The sequence below is a fragment of the Bos grunniens genome, chromosome 27 (assembly GCF_055505025.1).
Source record: "Bos grunniens cultivar Pamir isolate PY7600 chromosome 27, Bosgru_T2T1.0, whole genome shotgun sequence".
NCBI lineage: Eukaryota > Metazoa > Chordata > Mammalia > Artiodactyla > Bovidae > Bos > Bos grunniens.
The window spans coordinates 33,070,657-33,091,285 of record NC_141191.1 but is presented as its reverse complement, the minus strand read 5'-3'; the positions used below and the strand labels follow the sequence as shown (position 1 = coordinate 33,091,285).

General features: G+C 38.9%; 2 long non-coding RNA genes across 2 annotated transcripts in view; one reads left to right on the top strand and one right to left on the bottom strand.

Annotated features, from left to right (window-relative positions):
* Window positions 1-223: 223 nt before the first annotated feature.
* LOC147343747 (uncharacterized) lies at window positions 224-3,245 on the bottom strand. Its single transcript, XR_015155967.1, has 2 exons — window positions 2,833-3,245; window positions 224-1,409 (listed from the first exon to the last, which is right to left on the bottom strand). It is a non-coding gene; the product is annotated as an uncharacterized LOC147343747 (long non-coding RNA).
* LOC147343746 (uncharacterized) overlaps window positions 1,424-20,629 on the top strand; it is a 33,262-nt gene continuing 14,056 nt past the window's right edge. Inside the window, exon 1 of the long non-coding RNA XR_015155965.1 lies at window positions 1,424-1,645. This is a non-coding gene — a long non-coding RNA (uncharacterized LOC147343746). The remainder of the gene's footprint in view (window positions 1,646-20,629) is intronic.

The window sequence follows — 20,629 nt, the reverse complement described above, 5'->3', positions numbered from 1 at the left end:
AATCAAATTAACAAAGATCAAACACAAAGAACAAATATTAAAAGTAGCAAGGGAAAAACAACAAATAACACACAAAGGAATTCCCATAAGGATAACAGCTGATCTTTCAATAGAAACTCTTCAAGCCAGGAGGGAATGGCAAGACATACTTAAAATGATGAAAGAAAATAACCTACAGCCCAGATTATTGTACCCAGCAAGGATCTCATTCAAGTATGAAGGAGAAATCAAAAGCTTTTCAGACAAGCAAAAGCTGAGAGAATTCTGCACCACCAAACCAGCTCTCCAACAAATACTAAAGGATATTCTCTAGACAGGAAACACAAAAATGGTGTATAAACTCAAACCCAAAACAATAAAGTAAATGGCAACGGGATCATACTTATTAGTAATTACCTTAAACGTAAATGGGTTGAATGCCCCAACCATAAGACAAAGACTGGCTGAATGGATACAAAAACAAGACCCCTACATATGTTGTCTACAAGAGACCCACCTCAAAACAGGGGACACATACAGACTGAAAGTGAAGGGCTGGAAAAAGATTTTCCATGCAAATTGGGACCAAAAGAAAGCAGGAGTCACAATACTCGTATCAGATAAATTAGACTTTAAAACAAAGGCTGTGAAAAGAGACAAAGAAGGTCACTACATAATGATCAAAGGATCAATCCAAGAAGAAGATATAACAATTATAAATATATATCCACCCAACATGGGAGCACCGCAGTATGTAAGACAAATTCTAACAAGTATGAAAGGAGAAATTAACAATAACACAATAATAGTGGGAGACTTTAATACCCCACTCACACTTCTGGATAGATCAACTAAACAGAAAATTAAAAAATAAATAAAATAAAATAAAATAAAATTATCATGTGTTATATATATATTACATTTCTTCTAGTAAACAGAAATTAACTTCTGTGTGTATTATACGGTTGTCCCAGATCCTCTAATGATGTCCCTAAATGTTTTTCAAAGTATCTGATATACAGCAGACTTTCCATAAAGTGTATTATTTTTGTCTATATTATCCTAGTATCAATGCTTGCAGCTGCGCTCAGTAGCCCAGGTGTTTTCAGATCTTTTCAAAAATATATTATTAATACTCAGTCCTTGTTGTCATTGCTCAGTTGCCCAGTCGTGTCTGAGTCTTTGCAACCCTATGGACTGTAGCACACCAGGCCTCCCTGTCCCTCACCATCGCCTGAAGTTTGCCCAAGTTCATGTCCATTTCATCGGTGATGCCAGCCAGCCATTTCATCCTCTGATGCCCTGTTCTCCTTCGGCCCTCAGTCTTTCCTAGCATCAGGGACTTTTCCAATGAGTTGGCTCTTCACATCAGGTGACCTAAATATTGGAGCTTCAGCTTCAGCATCATTCCTTCCAGCTGGGAACACAGCCTGCCCATCAACAGAAAATTGGAGTTAAATCACTGTTGGCCAATGACATCATCAATCATGACCATGTAATAAAGCATCCATTAAAAACTCCAAAACAGGAGCCTCTATCTTGAGGCCAACTTGGAGACTGGGGGAGAAGGGTCAACTCGGAGAGTACGGGAGTCCTTCACACTTACCCCACACCTTGCTGTGCGTATCGCTTCCATTCAACCGTTCCTCTTTATAACAAAGATAAGGTAAGCAGAATATTTCTCTAAGTTCTGTGAGTGGTTCTAGCAACTTAATAAAACTCAAGGAGGGGGTCCTGGGAACCACTCATCTACAGCCAGTTGGTCAGAACCCCAGGAGACAGTTGGGGTTTATGGTTGGCATCTGAAGTATCTGTGGGGTTGCAGGGAGTGGGAGTTGGGGTGGGGGTCTTGTAGGACTGAGCCCTTAAGCTGTGGGTTCAGACTTGAGGTAAATAGTTGGACTCTCAGCTGGTTATCAGAGAATTGCTTGGTGGAGTGGGGAAACACCCACACACTGGACTTGCTGTCACAGTTGAATATTCCTCCTTATTGGGTGTTGCAGCACTTTGTGTATTTTGTGCAGTATTTTGTGAATTATCTTCGTTCACTTAATATTGGCTTTCTTCTGTGTCGGTCACTCTTGCTTAGATTGCTCGTGCTGCTGGATTTTTGCCTACCGTGCGGCAGTCAGTTTTAAATTCTTTGGAAAACCACTGTGTTCCCCCACTACCCCGGGTTTCTTTTAGCACTACTGAATTTAGTCATTAAAACGGCCATCTTCATCATAAGAATTTCCAGATTCACATTAAAAGGAACTCCATGTACACAACTTCCCCTTGTAGGTATGAGTTTTTGCCTGAAACGTTAGGAAAGGATTTGCTGAAGTACAGTCGATTTACAATGTTGTGGAGGTTTCTCTGTACAGAAAATTGACTGTTATATATATTGTCTCTCCTATTTTGTTTCTGTATGGTTTATCTTAGAATATTGAATATAGTTCCCTGCGCTGTACAATAGGACCTTGTTGTTTGTCCATTCTATATCTAATAGTTTGCACCTGCTAATCCTAGGGCTTCCCTGATGGCTCAGCTGCTAAAGAATCTGCCCACAATGCAGGAGACCTGGGTTCTATCCCTGGGTTGGGAAGATCCCCCGGAGAAGGGAAAAGCTGCCCACTCCAGTATTCTGGCCTGGAGGATTCCATGGACTGTATAAAAATCTGTGGGGTCGCAAATAGTCAGATACAACTGAGCAACTTTCACTTTCACTCCCAACCTCCGTTCCTTTTCTCCCCTCCCCCTCTCCTCCTCCTTGCCTGAAACTTATTAACACTTAGTGCCTCTACCTTAAGCAGAACTGAAAATCTAAATAGGTGCCTAAGGCTCATACCTAAATTAGATCATCAACCTTACCTGAGCAAAGACAGGAACGAAGCCACCTGAGATACCCTGAGAGGCATTTTGAGAAACTGGGTAGTTGAGAGAAATCTAAACAAATGTTACAACCACGAACTCCAGGCAAAAGTTCCATAGGGTCACGGTCCTCTCAACCAGTTAATAAAGAAGGGACAGGGTGGGGTGCCTCTGTAGAGCCCCTTCTTTCCAGCCATCAGGAGAGTTCCACGAAGCCATTTTACCTCTTGAGTAATGTTTGCAAGTATCTTGTAAAAGCTTTCTTTCCAAATATCCTAAAATTGGATGTGACAGAGGGCAAAACTCTGAATCTATATTATTTATAGACTAGGGCTTCCCTGGTGGCTCAGCTGGTAAAGAATCCACCTGCAATGCGGGAGACCTGGGTTCAATCCCTGGGTCAGGAAGATCCCCTGGTTAAGGGAAAGGCTACCCACTCCAGTATTCTGGCCTGGAGAATTCCATGGACTGTATGGTCCACGGGGTCACGAAGAGTCAGATACTACTGAGCAATTCTCACTTTCACAAGCAGATTAGTATAAATGTATGTTTATTTTCCCCCTATTTCCACCCACTTTTAACTAAGTGTATAGATGTTTTAAGCAACAGCACAGGACTTCACTGGTGGTCCAGTGGTTAGGACTCTGAGCTCCCAATGCAGGGGGCCCAGGTTCGATCCCTGGTCAGAGAACTAGATCCCATGTGCTGCAGTGAAGATCTTGGGCTGCAACTAAGACACTGCTCAGCCAAAGAAATAAATATTAAAGGAAAAACGCACACAGAATCAAAGAATAAGTGGATTGAAATGGTTCAGAGAAAGATCCATTTTTCTTTACTCAGCTTTTCAGATTAATCCGAGATTAGCACTGTCCATGATTTACTTCTATCAGGAGCGAGATTTCTTCCAGTTTTCTGCAAAGGTGAGCAGCGATTGGAATCTAGGAGATGTCATGATGGCTCACTGATGCCTGGAAAGGTCTCAAAGATCTAGCTTCTATAGAATAATCCTCCAAGATCCCCAGAGGAAATAGTGCACATGTTGCTAATGGAAATCGCTTGATTTTTGGAGAATTGACATTCCCAAACTGTCGTTAGTTTTCATCTTAATGCATGCTATCACTTCAGTCATGTCTGAATCTTTGCGATCCTATGGATTATAGCCCACCAGGCTCCTCTGTCCATGGGATTCTCCAGGCAAGAATACTGGAGTGAGTTACCATTTCCCCCTCCAGGGAATCTTCCTGACCCAGGGATTGAACCTGTCTCTCTTATGTTTGCTTCATTGGCAGGCAGTTTCTTTATCACTAGCGCCACTTGGGAAGCCCAGTTTCCATCTATTTTGTTTAAAATTAATGGCTGATCACTTTCTGACCCACAGCTTCTCCTAGATGAACCATTCAATGATGCACTCAAGCCTATACAGTTTTGTTCCTTGAACAACACAGATTTGAACTGTGTGAGTCCACTCATACTTGGATTCTTTTTTTCAGTAAATATGTAATTGGTCCTCCATATTTGTGGGCTTTGAATCCATGAATCCCACCAACCATGAATGGAAAATTTCACCCATGGTTGGTTGAATTCACAGGTGAGGAATCCAACTATGAAACTTGAATGTTTGTGGATTTTCATATACTGAGGAGGTCCTGGATCCAACTCTGTGTGGATACAGAGAAATGACAGTATCTGCAATGAGAACTGATTTTACTAGGGAGATGACTTTAAAATAAAAACATCACTGTTGTACTAAAGAAAAGTTACAACTAAAACATTGACAGATGCTTTCACCTGCAGCAGCTGGTGGGTATTAGACCATTAACGTGATCATCATCTCCCAAACTAAAAGTTAAAGAAAAGGAAGGGAAATACACTCCAAATCCAGAGTAAATTGGCAAAAAGGAAACCATGATACACTCAGCTCTGATCTTGTTCCTGTTTTCCCCAAGCTCTCCCTTTCCCACTCCTGTCCCAACCCAAAGTGTTGCTTCAATTTCTAAACTACAAATTCCAGTTTCTAAACTACAAAGGATTCAAACCCCTTCCAGTCATTGGCCCCAATTCCTACCCCTCCTCAAAGCCTCAAACAAAGCCACTTTTTCTATGAATCCTTTCTCCTTATTCCCTTTCTCTGAGCCCTGTGTCACATTTGTCCTCTGTCTTTGAGTTCAGTCACATATTATTCATTTGTAAGAATTTCCAGGTCCTTTCTTTGCATTTCACATGTGCTACTTGTGTCTCTCCAGCTGGACTGCATTCTACCTGAGGGCAAGAACCATATCTTAATCTCTTCTCTGTATTTCAGAGGACCTAGCACAAGTGGGAAGAATATAGGTGTTTTTTGTTGTATGATCTTAATTTCTTGCATAGTTCATTTTCTCTTGATTTGACTACCTGAGCATTCACCTTTTGGGTCTTGAAATACATTTTTAAAATAATTAGGAACACAGGGATGTTTGTGTGATGGGATACTTGATTGTTTCTGGTTTATAGCTCCATGTGAGTTTAGGCAATGTATTTTTCTACTGCTTCAACCCTGACCTATCTCAGTTCCCACAGCTGGAAGTAATATTGTATTTTTGATTTGGATAGAATCTTCTGTGTGTCCAAAAAAGGTACAAATGAGCATATTTGCCATGAGAAATGATTTTTCTAGGCAGATGACTTTAAAATAAAAATATCACTCTTGCACTAGAGGAAAGTTAAAACTAAAACAATATTGACAGATCCTTTGACCTTGAGGCAAACGGTGGGTATTAGGTCATTAATATGAGCATTGCCTCCCAAATTAAAAGGTAAAGAAAAGGAAAATACACTCTAAATCTAGAGTACATTGATGAAAGGTAAAACATGATAGAATGTTTTTGAATGCATGTAACAAATCCTAAGAACATCATGTAGGTTGGGGATAATCCTCATTTTAATTGCATCTCTAAAAGTGTGCCTGGCATAGTGTGGTGGGAGAAACTTATAAAACTTCAGAGCAAAGATGATCACACAGTTACTCTGGTTGCATGCTGGTTTCTGCTCTGCTCAATCAAGATACAATTATGTAAAGTTTAAAAATAAAATAAAATTAATTAAAAAAAATAAACTCATGCTAAAAAAAAAAAAAAGATTGTTAAGTGTATTGACATGATTGGAAAGCTCTCCCCTCTGCCCCTTTCTTTGGTTTAAAGAGAACAAATACACATTGCAGGCATTCTACTTCAATTAGGCACTCATTCTTTCCTGCTACCAAGAATGGTCTTTGCCATGTAAATCTTTTGTCTTTTGATGAAAATGTCTTATTGTCTAGTTGAGTATTAGTTCTTCATTTTTCTCCTCTTTATTTACACAATAAAATATAAATATACATTTTAAAATGTTAAATGGTACTTCTAAACATTTACTGAAAAATAAGTTTTCTTTTCCATCCTTATTCACGCCTAATTCTTGCTCCCCTGAGGAAACCTCTTTCAATTTTTTAAGCTGTTCTTTTATATTTTGCTTCTGTATTTGCAAATACTATTTTTATACTATTCTTTCTTGAATTTTTTTAAAGTTTTATGTTTTCCATTGGATACCTAGTGGGAAGGATGAGAAACCAGTTCTCTTAACTACTTAACACACCCACTCACACACATACAATGATATGCACATAGCATGCAATCACACTCACTCATAAACACTTCTGTCTATAATTACTCTCTTCTTAGAGTTATTTACATCACATTTTTTGTTAGATCTGTATTATATGTTTATATTATTAAGACTATGAAACATTCGTAACAGAGCAGTGTAGTACCTCAGTCACATTGACTTTCTTGTAGAGTAAGTCTTTCTTGAGATCCCCTCAAGGATTATCACAATTTAATTTTCCTTAGTTATCTCTGTATCAGTCACCAGTTTATCCCTCAGTCTCTAACAGATTTGATGATATCCCCTAAATACACATATATATTTGGTGTTTTCATCTGTTTTGTCTTCTGACTGCAGTTATTGCTTCTGGAACACATAGATCTCCTGATCCATTAAAAAAATTTTTTTTTTAATTGAGATATAGTTGACTCACAATGTGATATTAGTTTCAAGTGTACAACATACTGATTCAAAATGTTTATACATGGTACTCCATTTAAAGTTATGTATAAAATACTATCCTCCCTGCCTTGTACAGTTTATCCTTGTAACCTATTTTATACATAGTGGTTTATCTCTCTTTATCTCCTACCCCTATCGTGCCCCTTCCCCCTTCCCTTTCCCACTGCTAACCACTAGTTTGTTTGTTCTCTGTATCCGTTTTTGTTTTGCTATAATCATTCATTTATTTATTAGATTCCACATATAAGTAATAACATACAGCATTTAGCTTTCTGACTTACTTTGCTTAACATAATATTCTACAGGTCCATTCATGTTGTTGCAAATGGCAAAATTGCATTAATTTTTATGGCTGAGTAACATTCCATTGCGTATGAATGCATGTGTGTATAAATATATACATGATGTCTTTATCCATTCATCTGTAGATGGGCACTTAGGTTGCTTCCACAATTAGCTATTAAAATGTTGTGAATATTACATGCATGTATCTGTTTTAATTAGTGCTTTTGTTTTATTTGGATATATATCCAGTGGTGGAATTGCTCAATGATATAATGGTTTTGTTAGTTTTTTTGGGAATTTCTATACTGTTTTCCATAGTGGTCTGATCAATGTACATTCTCACCACAGCGTACAAGAGTTCCTTTTTTCTCCACATTCTTACCAACCTTAGTTATTTGTTCTTTTTTTTTTTTAATTTTATTTTATTTTTAAACTTTACATAATTGTATTAGTTTTGCCAATTATCAAAATTGTTCTTTTTGATGATAACCATTCTGACAGGTATGAGGTGATGTTGTGGTTTTGATTTGCATTTCTCAGACTAGCAGTGTTGAGCATCTTTTCATGTGTCTTCTATGAAAAAAAAGTCCATTCAGCTCTCCTGCCCATGTTTTAATCGGGTTGTTTTGAGATATTGAATTGTAGGAGTTGTTTATATATTTTGATATTAACCCCTTATCAGTCATATCACTTAAATATTTTCTCATTCAGTGGATTATCTTTTTGTCTTGTTGATTTCTTTGCTGTGCAAAAGCTTTTAAGTAAATTAGATCCCATGTGTTTGTTTTTGCTTTTGTTTCCTTGGTGTTAAAGACAGACCCTAAAAAATATCGCTATAGTTTATGTCAGAGAGTGTTCTGTCTATTTTTTCTTCTAGGAATCTTATGGATTCCTTGTCTTACTTTAAGGTCTTTAATCTATTTTGATTTTTGTATGTTGTATTAGAGAAAGTTATTCTTTTCCATGTAGCCGTCCAGTTTTCCCAGTACCACTTGAAGAAACTCTTCTTCATTGTATATTCTTGCCTTTGTTGTTGTAGATTCAGTTCAGTCGCCCAGTTGTGTCTGATCCTTTACAACCCCAAGGACTGCAGTATGCCAGGCTTCCCTGTCCATCACGAACTCTCGGAGCTTGCTCAAACTCATGTCCGTTGAGTCGGTGATGCCATCCAACCATCTCATCCTCTGTCATCCTCTTCTCCCACCTTCAATCTTTCGCAGCATCAGGATCTTTTCGAATGAGTCAGTTCTTCACATCAGGTGGCCCAAGTATTGGACTTTCAGCTTCAACATCAGTCCTTCCAAAGAATATTTGGGGTTGATTTCCTTTTGATCTCCTTTGACTGGTTTGATCTCCTTGTAGTCCAAGGGACTCTCAAGAATCTTCTCCAACACCACAGTTCAAAAGCATCAGTTCTTCGGCGCTCAGCTTTCTTTACTACTGGAAAAACCATAGCTTTGACTAGATATTTGTTCGCAAAATAATGTCTCTGCTTTTTAATATGCTATCTAGGTTGGTCATAGCTTTTCTTCCAAGAAGCAAGTGTCTTTTAATTTCATGGTTGCAGTCATCATCTGCAGTGATTTTGGAGCCCAAGAAAATAAAGTCTGTCACTGTTTTCCACTGTTTCCCCATCTACTTGCAATGAGGTGATGGGACCAGATGCCATGATCTTAGTTTTCTGAATGTTGAGTTTTAAGCCAACTTTTTCATTCTCCTCTTTCATTTTCATCAAGAGGCTCTTTAGTTCCTCTTCATTTTCTGCCATAAGGGTGGTATCATCTGCATATCTGAAGTTATTGATATTTCTCCCTGCAATCTTGATTCTTTCATCAAGTCCAGCATTTCACATGACACATTCTGCATAGAAGTTAAATAAGCAGGGTGACAATATACAGCCTTGAACTATTCCTTTTCCTATTTGGAACCAGTCCATTGTTCCATGTCCAGTTCTAACTGTTGCTTCCTGACCTGCACACAGATGTCTCAGGAGGCAGGTCAGGTGGTCTGGTATTTCCATCTCTCTCAGAATTTTCCAGTTTGTTGTGATCCACACGTCAAAGATTTTAGCATAGTCCATGAAGCAGAAGTAGATGTTTTTCTGGAATTCTCTAGCTTTTTCAGTGATCCAATGGATGTTGGCAATTTGTTCTCTGCTTCCTCTGCCTTTTATAATTCCAGCATGAACATCTGGAAGTTTATGGTTCATGTACTGTTGAAATCTAGCTTGGAAAATTTTGAGTATTATTTTGCTAGATGTGAAATGAGTTTAATTGTATGGTAGTTTGAACATTCTTTGGCATTGCCCTTCTCTGGATTTGGAATGAAAACTGACCTTTTCCAGCCCTGTGGCCACTGCTGAATTTTGCAAATTTGCTGGCATATTGAGTGCAGCACTTTCACAGCATCATCTTTTAGGATTTGGAATAGCTCAACTGGAATTCCATCACCTCCACTAGCTTTGTTCGTAGTGGTGCTTTCTAAGGCCCACTTGACTTCACATTCCAGGATGTCTGGCTCTAGGTCAGTGATCACACAATTATGATTATCTGGGTCATGAAGATCTTTTTTGTACAGTTCTGTGTATTCTTGCCACCTCTTCTTAATATCTTCTGCTTCTGTTAAGTCCATACAGTTTCTGTCGTTAATTGTGCCCATCTTTTCATGATATATTTGTTCCCTTGGTATCTCTAATTCTCTTGAAGAGATCCCTAGTCTTTCCCATTCTATTGTGTTTTTTTTTTTTCTATTTCTTTGCACTGATCACTGAGGAAGGCTTTCTTATCTCTCCTTGCTATTCTTTCGAACTCCGCATTCAGATGGGTTTATCTTTTCTTTTCGCCCTTGCCTTTTGCTTCTCTCCTTTTCTCAGCTATTTGTAAGGCCTCCTCAGACAGCCATTTTGCCTTTCTGAATTTCTTTTTCTTAGGGATGATTTTGATCAGTGCCTCCTGTACAATGTCATGAACCCCTGTCCATAGTTCTGTAGGCACTCTGTCTGTCACATCTAATCCCTTGAATCTATTTGTCACATTCACTGTAGGATCATAAGGGATTTGATTTAGGTCACATCTGAATTGTATAGTGGTTTTCCCTACTTTCTTCAGTGTCAGTCTGAATTTGGCAATAAGGAGTTAATGATCTGAGCCACAGTCAGCTCCCAGCCTAGTTTTTGCTGACTTCAGCAAAAACTGAAAAAAATTCTCTGTCTTCAGCAGCAAAGACTATAATCAACCTGATTTTGGTATTGACCATCTGGTGATGTCCATGAATGAGTCATCTCTTGTGTTGTTGGAAAAGGGTGTTTCCTATGACCAGTGCATTCTCTTGGCAAATCTGTTAGCCTTTGCCCTGCTTAATTTTGTACTCCAAGGTCAAGCTTGCCTGTTACTCCAGGTGTCTCCTGACTTCCTACTTTTGCATACCATTCCCTTTTAATGAAAAGGATATCTTTTTTTTTTTTTTTTTGCATTAGTTCTAAAAGGTCTTGTAGGTCCTCATGAAACTATTCAGCTTCTTTGGCATTTGTGGTTGGGGCATAGACTTGGAGTACTGTAATATTGAATGGTTTGTCTTGGAAATGAACAGAGATCATTCTGTCATTTCTGAGATTGCACACAAGTACTGCATTTCAGACTCTCTTGTTGACTATGAAGGCTACTCCATTTCTTCTAAGGGTTTCTTGCCTACAGTAGTAATAGTAGATTAATTGATCATAAGTACATGGGTTTATTTCTAGGCTCTCATCTGTTCCATTGATGTGTGTCTTTTTTTATGCCACTACCATATTGTTTTGATTGAAAGTGAAAGTGTTAGTCACTCAGTTGTGTCCGACTCTTTGCGACCCCAGGGACTGTAGCCTGCCAGGCTCCTCTGTCCATGGGATTCTCCAGGCAAGAATACTGGAATGGGTTGCCATTCCCTTCTCCAGGGGATCTTCCCAACCCAGGGATCGAATCTGGGTCTCTTGCATTGCAGGCAGATCTTTACTGTCTGAGCCACCAGGCACTTTTTTGATTACTGTAGCTTTTTAGTGGTGGCTCTAGTGGTAAAGAACCCACCTGCCAGTGCTGGAGATGCCAGAGACGTGGGTTCAATCCCTGAGTCGGGAAGATCCCCTAGAGGAGGGCATGGCAACCCAGTTCCCTATTCTTGCCTGGAGAATGCCATGGACAGAGTAGCCCTATGGGCTACAGTCTATTGTGGTCTCAAGAGAGTCACATGTTACTGAAGCAACTTAAAATGCACTCACACAAAGTCAGGGAGCATGATGCCTTCAGCTTTGTTATTCTTTATCAAGATTGCTTTGGCAATTCAGGGTCTTTTGTGTTTCCATTTCCAATTTTAGAATTATTTGATCTAGTTCTGTGAAAGATGCCATTAGTATTTTCATAGGGATTGCAATCAATATGTAGTTTAACTTGAGTACGGTCACTGTAACGATATAGGTTTTTCCAGTCCAAGAACATAGTGTGTCTTTCTATCTGTTCGTGTCATCTTCAGTTTCTTTCATCGGTGTTTTACAGTTTTCAGAATTCAGGTCTTTGCCTCATTAGGTAGGTTTATTCCTAGGTATTTTATTCTTTTTGATGTGACTGAAGCACAGCAGTCATCCTGTAACTTTCATCAACCCGGGGCTTTCGCCTCTCTTTAGATCTTTGTTTCTAGATTTTAGACTTCACTTTTTCTAGTTTTCTTATTTTTAATGTGCATATTTCCCTGGATTTCCCTAAGAATGGAAAGTTTTGAGACCTTTTCTGTCTGAAATGTCTGTCTTCTAATTTATTTACTTTTTAAAAAATTGAGTATCCTCTAATTTGATAGCTTGTCTAAGTATGAAATTCCAGGTTGTAAGGTTAAATCATTTCCTCCACAGTGGACCTGTCCAGTGAATTCCTTTCCGATGTTCTTTCTTTTTTACTTTGGGGAAAATCTAAGAACTTCTATGAGGTGTTGTCAAATTTCAGAGTGATTCATAGGTCTTCTCAATTTATTTCCTGGTCTGCCATTTGAGTTGTTTTTTTTTCCTTCATACCTTTATGGTTCTTTTTTAGTGTTTGATCTGCTTTCTCTGGCATTGCTTTTCTTTGGATACTAATCTCCAATTTTAATTCCTTATGTATCTGTATTTTCTCATCTTATTTATTTTATTTGAGATTTGATAGTTTCTCAACCATTAGGTTGAAACTACAAATATTTCTAGAGTTCAGTTTCTCAGACTATAATTACCAGACTACCTCTCTACCTAAACTTTTTCTGCTCTTTGATCTTTTGTTCTTCCTGTCTTTGTGGGTTGACGGCCTATAAATTCCTTTGCTATCATTTTTTTAGGCATTGAGGATAGGAGAGATGCAGAGTAATAGGTATCTAACCTGCCACGTAGATACATAGATTTTTTGCTTCAATTTTTTCATAATTATATATATACATATTTAAATAAAAATTTTCAAGCATTGATAAAGTATAGAAAATAACACATGTCCACACTTTTGAAAAGCCTTATCATAATCATCTTTCCTTTGGATTTCTCTTTCTCTCCCTATCTTAATTATGAAGAACCAAAATATCACAGAGAGATATAAAGTCTCTCAACATTCTTCAATTTCAGTCTCTTTCCTCACTCTTCAGAGGTAGTTCACTTGGTATAACTTATTCTCATCCATGTTTATATCTTAATGTCCATGTGTATCTCCCTAAGTAATTTGCAGTTTTGTTTTGCTAGTTTGAAAAGTGTGTGTTACCAGTGTCATATACTGTATGTGCTGTTCCATACAATTTTTTTTCACTCAACATATTTTTGTGATGTATATATTTTGATGTACTCATTCCAACAGCTGTAAGGCAGCTATGCATATATTCTGTATCCTTTACTTTTGTCAGTCTTAAATTAAAAGCTATCTTGTAGTACATATCAAGTCCTTAAAGCTCACTGCATTCCTCCACTGCAGTGAAGCAGCATAGTTTTAAGAGCCTGGGTCTTGGTGTCAAGTAAACCTGGGTTCAAATCTGCAGTTTATTTACTAGCTGTGTAATTTAGGGCAAGCTACTTAGCCTCTTAGATTTTGGTATCATCATTTGTAAAGTTTAAATACTAAATAGTATAGAAATTATCATTGTGAGTATTAAAGTATGTATATTTAGTACAGTAGTTTACAATATGGAGAAGGCAATGGCACCCCACTCCAGTATTCTTGCCTGGAGAATCCCAGGGACAGGGGAGCCTGGTGGGCTGCCGTCTCTGGGGTCACACAGAGTCGGACATGACTGAAGCGACGCAGCAGCAGCAGCAATTTACAATATTAAGTAGTCAAATAATGCAGCTGCTATTATATGAAGGCCAATTCACTGCCTAAATCTTGGACCCAGTAGTTCAGACTGAGTTCTTTTTACAAAACCCATTCCAAGTAGTAGTCTAGCTTCTATATGAACACCTTCAGTGACTTGAGATTCTGAATTCATCATAGATTTAAGCATCTCTGTAAAATTATGCTTCCTGTAAGGAATAAAAACATAAACTCTCCCTGAAGTTTCTGCAGAATTGGTCCTATTTCTACCACTTGGGACCAAGCAGAACAAATCTAATCCCTCTTCCATTTGACAGACTTTCACATATTTGAAGACAAATATCAAGTCCCCTTGAGCCTAATTATATTGAATGTGAAAAAAAGAATAGAAAGAAAAAGAAGGAAATTGGTATGTGTCAGTGATAGATAAGGCCTCACACACTGAAATCGGTAAATGTGGAGATAACTACCTTAGAATTCTCTACAGTTGCTCCAAAATGAAAAGCTGTCACCTGAACCTCCCTTTGAGGAAATCTTGTAAGCATTATTGAAATTCTTTGTTCCTCCCTTTTGGAGACTTTGATGGTATTAAGTGTTACCAAATGGGCTGGGAAATAATCTTTAAACATATAAAGAGTCTTTATTGTCATCTATTATACTTTAAGCCTGAAATGGGTAATAACAGGAGATGCTCTGGTTTTACAAGCCAATAATGTCGTGTCTGAGCAGTCAAAGTTTATTATGAGCGAGGCTACAGTGCAGTTTAGCCCAAAAGCTCGCTCTCTGACAAATGTAGACCTGTTACCCCTGTAGGGGTGTGATCAATCTCAAAAGTTTTGTTAACAGATTTAGTTCTGCTTCTTAGTTCTCTACTAGAGTTTCTGACTTTTATTCTAGGTTTTGTGTTCAAAGCATGCACATCTATCATGTCTTCAGATGAAACCTCTTTAAAACTACCCACTTAGATAGAAACATGGACATATAAAGACTTCTGATTTAGCACAAGGACCACTCCTATCCCCCAGCTCTTGGCAGATTCTTAACATGTAGGTTCTCCTTTCAGATCTTAATGCATCCAATTGTGTCCTTTGGACATGTTGTCCCTCCTAAGGGTCTATAATGAGAAGCTAAGGCAGCAGGTGTAAACTGTAGCCCTTGGGTCAAATCCAGCTTGCTACCTGTTTATGTCTAATTTGTGAACTAAGAATAGTTTTTATTTTCATTTTCTAAGATTTAAACATTTATTTTATTGAAGTACAATAAACATTTTTTATTGAAGTACTATCTGTATAACTAAATAATTACAATTTCTGCTGTACAGTAATGTGATTCAGTTATATATATGTACACACACACATATATATACACACATATTTTTCCATGTTATTTTCCATTATGGTTTATCACAGGTGCTGAATATAGTTCCCAGTATAGTAGGACCTTATTCATCCATTCTATATATAACAGTTTGTATCTGCTAACTCCAAATCCATCCCTCCCCTGCCCCCTTGCTCCTTGTCAACCAGAAGTCTGTTCCCATGTCTGTCTCTATTTTGCAGATAACTTCATTTGTGTCATATTTTAGATCCCACATATAAGTGATACCCTTATAAGTGGTATTTGTCTTTCTCCGTCTGACTTAGGATGATAATCTAGGTCCATCCATGTGTGGCAAATGGCTTTATTACATTTGCTATGACTGAGTAGTAGTCCACTGTGTATATGCGCCACGTGTTCTTCATCCATTCATCTCTCGACGAACATTAAGTTTCCTTCCATGTCTTGGCTGTTGTGAACAGTGCTGCTATGAATGTGTATGAATGCTATAAAATTAGTGTTTTTTTCCCTCATATGTCCAGATGTGGGATTGCTGGGTCATGTGGTGGCTCTACTTTTAGATTTTTGAGGACTCTCCATCCTGATTTCCATAGTGGCTGCGCCAGTTTACATTCCCACCAACAGCACAGGTTCCCTTTTCTCCATACCCCTATCGGCATTTGTTGTTTGTAGACTTTTTAATTATGGACGTTTTGACCCATGTGAGGCGGTACCTCGTTGTAGTTTTGATTTGCATTTCTCTAATAATTAGTGCTATTGAGCACAAGAATAGTAAGAATAGTTTTTAAATATTTAAATGGTTGTGACACATAAAAATTATATGAAAATCAAGTTTCAGTGTCCATAAATAAAGTTTTATTGCAACACCACCACACTCACTTGTTTAAACATGGTCTTTGTCTGCTTTCTTGCTACGGTGGCAGAGTTGGTTACTTTCAGCAAAGACCTTGTGGCTGATGAAACCTAGTGTTTACACTCAGATTTACCAGGATGGTTTGCTCATCCTTAAATTAGGGAAAGAAGACCTGATTAATGGGAGGAGTCAAAAATCTGATTTAAAGAAAAACAGGAAAAAAATCTGAGTGGTGTCATGGGAGGTAAGGACTTACCCAAAGCAAAAAAAAAAAAAAAAACTGTCAACAAAGAGAGCATGACACTATTTGAATGTTTCAATGAAAGATGAAGATGCTTTAAAATCTCATCCCAAGGGACTTCCCTGGTGGTCTGATGCAGGGGGTACCAGTTTGATCCCTGATCAGGGAGATGGGATTCCATATGCCTCGTGGTCAAGAAGCCAAGGCCTAGAGCAGAAGCAGTATTGCAACAAATTCAATAAAGACTTTAAAAATAAAAAAAAATCTTAAAGTCATCCCAAATTTAAACAGCTCTGTGAAAATCATGCTCACTATAAGGAATACCTCTTCCCCCCAAAAGAAAGTGACCCTGTATTTTCTGCAGAAATTGTCCTGTTTCTACCATTTGGGACCAGATAGAACAAGTCTAATCCCTCTTCCATATGACAGACTTTCAAATATTTGAAGACAAATCTCAAGTCCTCCTGAGTCTAATTATATTGAAAATGGAAGGAAAAATGGGAGAGAAAGAAAAGAAATGGAATTGTGCATGTCAGTGATGAACGAAGCCTCACACATTGAAACAGACTTTTTTTTTTACCCCCTCCCCACCACAGGCTTACCACTTTATAATAATGAAAATCAATCCTCAAACAAATTCAGGATTGGCAACTGCTTAGATTTAGACAAGGATGGAGATAGGAGAAGCCACACAACTTCTATTTTTCCCTAGTGGCTTCATATCTTGAGTTACTGATGCCGGTGACAAAGGAGGGATACAGGCCTGTCAATCATTTTCTGTCCTTCAGTGCAAAAATAACTGGTCCTTTCTTTGTAGTGGAATGTAGAGTAAGTCTTTCTAGGAGCCCACGGACTATTTGTTTTAATGTAGTGAATTTTAGATTTTATTGCTCCTAAAGATCTCAGGATAAGGTTATAGAAATGCAAGATTAGTATGATTGTTAATCTCCAGTACTCATTCTAGTCTGATTATGAAAATCTGAGGTGTAAGGCTCAGAAAAGTATGTTTTTAATAAGCACTCTATTTCTACTTCAGAGGCCTCATGCTTTAAAAAATACTGCTAAATTGCCTAGATCAAGAAAACAAATTTAAGTTGCACCCTGGTTTCAAACTCACTGCCTATAAACTTTTATATTAAAATGTCCCTATGCACATTTTAGGGCTTCCCTAGTGGCTCAGTGGTAAAGAATCTACCTCCAATGCAGGAGATACAGTTTCAGTCCCTGGGATGGGAAGATCCCTTGGAGATGGAAATGGCAACCCACTTGTAATCTTGCCTGGGAAGTCTCATGGAAAGAGGAGCCTGGTGGGGTCACAAAGAGTTGGACACAACTTAGTGACTAAGCAACAACAAAAATGTACGTTTTAACATGGTTGCTCAGAACAAAACCTTGGGGTCATCATTTCTTTCTTCCTTTTCCAACAACCATCCACTATATAAGCAAATCTGCCGGCTGTACCTTCAGAATCTATCTATAATCCAAACACTTATCAGCCATACTGCAACCACTTTGAACCAACCCACAGTCATCTCCACCCACCACTGCTAAGTGCTTATTGCCTAGCAGCTATTCTCAGTATGGCTTGCATATTTTTAAGCCACCAATGTGATCCATGCCAATACTTCTTGAATCCCTCAAGTATCTTCTCAAGTCACATGACTACAAGTCCGGACCTTCTTAGATAATATGTGATCCATCCTCGCCGCGCTTTCTTCTCTGAGCTCATCTCCTCCTCTCTCTGTGCTCCGGTCCCAGGGACCTCCTTGCTGTCCCCTGAATAGACCAGTGTACTTCCACCTCAAGACTTTGGAATGGAGGTGCCCTTGTGTTTAGTCCTCTTCTTTCAGGGATGATCTCGAATCACTTGTCCTCTCCTTCAGCTCTTCAGTCAAAAGTCACCTTCTCAGTGAGACCTTGCCTGACAACCTTATTTAAAGTACGACTCAATCACACCACTAGAAATCCCATGCCTGTCTCCTGTGTGTAACTTATTCTATGCTTAATTTTTATTCTTTGCCTCCATATCCCCTGCCAGAAGAATGAAATCTCTGGAAGAGTGGGGTACTTCTGCTTGAAATTGTTGTTGTATTCCACTGCCTAATATAGTGTGCTGACTTAACTCTCAAGTTGTGCTTTTTTGTGTGTGTGTGTGTGAGTTAAGATTTATTTGGGGCAAAATGGGAACTCTAGTCCAGGAGACAGCTTTTCAGGTAGCGCTGATGGTGTGGTGGTGGTGTAGGGTGTGATGTAGGGGTGGTGATGCTGTAGTTGCCAAGTCATGTCCAACTCTTCTGACACCATCCTGCCAGGCTCCTCTTGGGATTCTCCAGGCAAGAATACTGGGGTGGGTTGCCATTTCCTTCTCCCAGGGATCTTCCCAACCCAGGAATCAAACCTGGGTCTCCTCCACTGCAGGTAGATTCTTTACTGACTGAGTTAAGAGGGAAGCCCCAGGCTCCTCTGTGCATGGAATTCTCCAGGCCAGAATACTGGTGTGGGTAGCCATCCCCTTCTGCAGGAGATCTTCCCAACCTAGGGATCAAACCCAAGTCTCCCGCATTGAAGGCAGATTCTTTACAGTCTGAGCCACCTGGGAAGCCCAAGAGGTAGGAGATGCTTGGTATATGAGTGATTTTGGTGAAGAGGGAACACGATCAAGCACTTTTTTTTTTTTTTTTTTTGCAGAAGGTTCCTGATAGTCATGAGGTGCAGATGTCAAAATGAAGGATTTTGGTGCTTTTCAAGATATAAGGAGAAACAAGAATTGGCTCATAAAATCAGCTCCAAAAATGTCTAACTATCTGAAGACCTGTTCTGTCAATTTTTCCCAGAGCACTGAAAGCCTCCTTTCTGCTCTCCACCCTGAACTCCTTTCAGGGGATGTTGAAAATCAGCAGCAGCACATGATTTAATCCTTGTAGAGGTAGAAGGCAAATGCCAATTTGTAGTTGACAAGTGTTTCCCTGATAGTAGGCAATAAATATTTAAAATACTTTTAAATAAACCCAACATTTGGGTATAGCTGTAAGCCAGTAGAACACACAATTAAATGGTAAGTGGTATTCCTTTTTTTGCCAAGATTGTAAAGGATGATAAAAAGAAACTATAGTATGGGCCCATAAAAGAAGATAAAGTGTTAACCTCTTTCAGTGATAATAAATGTATAGTTGATATTAGTATTTTATATGATTTTTCATTTATGATGTACTCAAAAACATACTCATTGATAATCTCTCCCAAAGTATTTGGGTTTTGAGCTACCATGCTAGAAGAAGAGATCATCTTCTCTTCTTCTAATTATTTAACCCTAGGTCTCAGAAGATGAAGGAAGAAGTATGTGTCATTTATACTTTTTTTTACCCAAAGTCTAACAATAAGTTCTAAGTTCAGTCGCTCAGTCGTGTCTGACTCTTGGCAACCCCATGAATCACAGCACGCCAGGCCTCCCTGTCCACCAGCTCCTGGAGTCTACCCAAACCCATGTCCATCAAGTCGGTGATACCATCCAGCCATCTCATCCTCTGGCATCCCCTTCTCCTCCTGCCCCCAATCCTTCCCAGCATTAGGGTCTTTTCCAATGAGTCAACTCTTCGCATGAGGTGGCCAAAGAATTGGAGTTTCAGCTTTAGCATCAGTCCTTCCAATGAACACCCAGGACTGATCTCCTTTAGGATGGACTGGTTGGATCTCCTTGCAGTCCAGGGGACTCTCAAGAGTCTTCTCCAACACCACAGTTCAAAAGCATCAATTCTTCGGTGCTCAGCTTTCTTCACAGTCCAACTCTCACAACCATACATGACTACTGGAAAAACTATAGCCTTGACTAGGCAGACAATTGTGGGCAAAGTAATGTCTCTGCTTTTGAATATGCTATCTAGGTTAGTCATAACTTTTCTTCCAAGGAGTAAGCGTTTTTTAATTTCATGGCTGCAATCACCATCTGCAGTGATTTTGGAGCCCTGAAAAATAAAGTCTGACACTTTTTCCACTGTTTCCCCATCTATTTCCCATGAAGTGATGGGACCAGATGCCATGATCTTCATTTTCTGAATGTTGAGCTTTAAGCCAACTTTTTCACTCTCCTCCTTCACTTTCATCAAGAGGCTTTTTAGTTCTTCACTTTCTTCCATAAGGGTGGTGTCATCTGCATATCTGAGGTTATTGATATTTCTCCCAGCAATCTTGATTCCAGCTTGTGCTTGTTCCAGCCCAGTGTTTCTCACGATGTACTCTGCATATAAGTTAAACAAGTAGGGTGACAATATATAGCTTTGACGTACTCCTTTTCCTATTTGGAACCAGTCTGTTGTTCCATGTCCAGTTCTAACTCTTGCTTCCTGATCTGCATACAGGTTTCTCAAGATACAGGTCAGATGGTCTGATATTCCCATCTCTTGAAGAATTTTCCACAGTTTATTGTGATCCACACAGTCAAAGGCTTTGGCATAGTCAATAAAGCAGAAATAGATGTTTTTCTGGAACTCTCTTGCTTTTCCCATGATCCAGCAGATGTTGGCAATTTGATCTCTGGTTCCTCTGCCTTTTCTAAAACCAGCTTGAACATCTGGAAGTTCATGGTTCACATATTGCTGAAGCCTGGCTTGGGGAATTTTGAGCATTACTTTACTAGCATGTAAGATGAGTGCAATTGTGTGGTAGTTCGAGCATTCTTTGGCATTGCCTTTCTTTGGGATTGGAATGAAAACTGACCTT